Source organism: Boleophthalmus pectinirostris, unplaced genomic scaffold (assembly GCF_026225935.1).
Source record: "Boleophthalmus pectinirostris isolate CB_2022bp ecotype Guang Dong unplaced genomic scaffold, ASM2622593v1 HiC_scaffold_12, whole genome shotgun sequence".
Lineage (NCBI taxonomy): Eukaryota > Metazoa > Chordata > Actinopteri > Gobiiformes > Gobiidae > Boleophthalmus > Boleophthalmus pectinirostris.
In genome coordinates this window covers 20,320,457-20,324,652 of record NW_026571018.1, presented here as the reverse complement: position 1 = coordinate 20,324,652, position 4,196 = coordinate 20,320,457, and positions in this window count along the sequence as shown.

Here is a 4,196-nt window from a genome sequence, read left to right as displayed (position 1 = left end):
TGTCTGCTTTTTGCTTGAATAAGTAGTCAATAAACAAAGTATAGACAATTATTTTTTAATGTCAGCTAAAATTAAGTTAAAAAAAAAAACTGTCTTTTTAAGCCGTAGAGTAAAATGAGATGATACCACGAGATGATGAAAACGATTAAAAGTTGACCATTTTGTGTGACTTAGAGGTTGATGCTCTTGCATTGCACACATGTGACCACAGAGGGTGCTAGAAGCCACATACAATCCAACTATGAAATATGAAAATCTGGCACCAGCCCAAGCACCTTCCAGTAAATCTCACCAATCACATAAAGTGTTCTTTATGTACTTTATCCTAGTTCTATTGAGGAAATGACTATGTGATACTTTTTACTGTCACAGATATGGGCAGTGCTTGGTGTTTACTGCACTGCCTTGATAAAAATTCAATTTATGGCAGATGGATTGAAGGTCTTTGATTCTGTAAACACTTCTGATTGTACTGTAATGACTAATGCATAAGACCGTGTCTGTCACGTAAACTGAACTGAACTTACTTGAACTATTTATGTGAATTTGTTCAAGTCAAGTGTAATGTTAAAATAGAAGAATTTTACTTGTTGGACATGAGATGTATCTGTACTACTTGTTACTACTCAGATTTTGTATGTAACCTATAAAAACAAATACAGCGTCTTCCAAGACACACAAGTCACAGATGCCCTGGGAGCAAACTGACGGAAGCAAGCCTGCCTGTCTGCACCATTGGCCCCTCCAATTACCACCAACAGTCACATATATACCATTCTCATACTAGGCAATGTGGGTGAAGTCAAGTGTCTTGCCTAAGAGCATTACAGCAGTTTTCACTGGAGTCACTACTGTCACACTATGGTACCTGATAATTAATGAAGTTAATCAGTGTCTCCACAGTAAAAAAAAAAAAAAGTATGCTGCCATAATAGAGTGGAACTAGTCATCTTGTGGTGCACTGTTCATTTTCCATTTGTTCATATAAAACATTCGTATTAATTACAAAACCCAACGATTAAATGCATTCTGAACTCCTGTGTTCCCACTGTTGACTTTTGTCATAAACATGAGTAAATGATTCTTGAATTGAGATCAGTGTGCTTCTGAGGGCTGTTTGTGACCTTGCACAGCACCAGATAATGTCTTATTCAGCAAATTGAAGCAGTTATCTGCAGTAGAAATGATTATGACCGAAGTGTATTCAAAAGAACGGCTTTATCTGGAGTTGGGCCCTCTCTCTTCAAGACACTGGACTCTGCACTCAGCAATCCCATGAACTTGAGATAAGATAGCTCACGTATAAGAGCCACAGACGTTAACATGCTATGATTTCATTGGCTTGAAGTTGTGTCCGACAAAATGTAAATGTTTTCATGTGTCTCATGTGTCTGAAGTCAGTTTTTATAACCACAAAATGTGCAATGCTGTGATTCCGTTGGTGTACTACAGGAAGATGTAATACGAAGAAAGGTTCATGAGGTTAATCTTGAGACCCATTCTGGCCCATAAATAATTTTGTATATGTTTTTGGTTTTGGCCTGCATATCTTAATATATTAATATATTTTTATAAGTTGTGTATTTAAGGCCATAGCATACAGTTAATATTTCTTAATATATCTATATTTACGCAAAACATATTTATTTTGAAACATTAAAATGGTTTGATCTGGTCCACAGTTATCAGCTGTCACGTGCAAAGGTTAGAGCAGCACAGTTCATTTATGGGATTGGTAAATTGAGTCATCCAGCCATTTCAAAATCTGAAAATCTCATGAATCGAACAAACAGTATTGCTACTATAAGAATAATGCCATTGAAAATACATATTGTAATTTAATTGGCAAAAAAAGTAAACTTGGCATAAAAAGCTAAACGTTTAATATGTTATGAACCACTGCAGATGACCTGTATGACCTTGCAGATGCTGTTACCATAAACTGTCTATTTTGAAGTATAAAGTGCAATATAAATAATTTCTTCTTGATTAAAATATGACATCTGAAATCACTATTATTGATCTTGACATTCCATACTCATTGTACTATATAAACTAAACTAATATAATAAAATTTTTTACTCATAAAAGCTGTCTGTAATGACTCTATCTTTACCACATACAATCATTGTTTTATGAGGCTGTCATTAAACTGGGTGCCATTGCTTAATACCGTTGAGTTTCATATTTGCTGATTCCTGTAATTGTGTGAAGTGTCAATGCCAAGTCTCACAGGTCGGACAATGCTAAATGAGCTTTTGTTCAAGCGCACTCATCCCCCAACACTGTAATTTTATACAGACTGCTGTAAGTGCTATTTGTGGTAGTCTTGCTAAATTATCCAATATATTTTGGACAAAAGAGATGCCCTGCCCTGTGTGTCACTGTGGAATCAGGATGTTGGACCGAGGGGCAGGGCGCAGGGCCTGTTAAATATTGACCACAAGTCTAATCATTAACCTGCCACCAACTCATGATCTCTTAAACTGGCTGCTCTCTTCCACTGCCATTACTGCACTGTCCCTGCTCAAATCAGCACTTCAGACCAGTCATGTGTGTGTATTGGGCTTTCTGCTGTCTCTGTTCTCGTCTCTAGCTCCTCTGGGTGGGCTACGGGGGGCTATGAAGGTCTCTGAGTACAATATGCTGCATGGTCTTCAGAGGCTCTGTCCGCTGGCCACATGCTGCACCCAAGGTGAGTACACTCAGGTTATTTCAGGGCTAATACGTTTACAATGTCAATTGTTTTGGATTTGACCAAAGATGGTCAAAGGGTGAGGGTTAATGACCCAAAACAAAACGCAGTTTAAAAAAAAGCTAATGGAAAAGTGTAGTTTAAGGAAAGTGCAAGCTATTTGTAGGTAGTGCTAGTCGTACTTAAACAAGAAATAAGAAGTTGTTATAGGTAAACCATTTAGCGCAACAAATTCTGTATATATTCGTACCACGAGTGTTGGCATTTTCAGTTAAATTAAGGTGAAATGCAATCAATGTAGACATCTACAATAATAATAATAATATATTTCAATGTGGTTTTTTTTTCATTTCAGGATTGTGCCTGGACATAATTACACTTTCATTACATTCTGACAGTTAACGTAGCCAATGCAGTTGAGAAAAGGCCCATGTTTCAGTGCTGCTGAGGTCTCAGAGAGAGCAGGAAGCAGAGAGCTTGTAGGTCCACAGGTCAGACACACCCTGATATTCACATATTGAAACACAGCCTTGTGTTGACAACCATCATAAAACCAGCGTTATCAGCACAGGCCTTGGCCCTTTGGCCGCACTGGTGCAGAAGTGTGAGCAATGATGCTGAATACTACAGGCAATAAACAGGGGAGGAGGAGCCAGGGTCAAAGTCGGAGGCAAGACGGATACTAAAGCCTCTCCATTGTCTCCTGGCTCACAGTCACCTGTATCTGCCCTGCTCTGCTCTGTGTCCTCCAGCCTAGATGAAGATTTGGAGAGGTTTGTGAAGATGACTCCAATATCTTATATGTGCTTCAGTTATGGGCTTATTCTTCTGGTGCTGGCTGGATGTAACAGCAACTCCATGTGGAAGATGAGATGTTTCCAGTGGAGGTGCTGTTACCTGCAGAGAGACATCAAAAACAACCACCATCAGTAGTATATAATGTGTATGTATAATATGCGGTTATATGTTTTTTATATGGTACTATGGGATCAGGGCTGCGAGGTGATGACCTATGAATTGACAGCCAGTGTTTTACATGGCTGCCTGTCAGTTCTGTAGGCCACTGCTGTGCGTGTCCCACTAAACGCATGTGAGTTAAGAGCATACTCAAAAAAGAGATGGTGATTTTAGAAACATTTAAAATTAAGTACTGTGTCCTTACTTTTGCTTGTTTAGAACAGAATGTATATAAAGCATAATATTTGAAATAAAACTATTTAAAAATTTAACACTGGAATGTACACTTTGTATTTCCTTTACCTCTAAAAGATTCTAGTCGGGGAAGAAAGGAGTTGATTATATATTATTATTTGCTATAGACACAAAAGATCAACAAAAAGGCACAAAATGTATTTGTAATGTTTTTCATGTTTTGTTTTCCTTTTTAGTGAGCCTAAGTTTTAGCGGGGAAAAGAGTAATATGTCATTTTTAGTAGGCCATGTTTAATAATCCCCAGTATTTTGTAGGTCACTGCATTAACCTCTAGCCTACATCTATCCG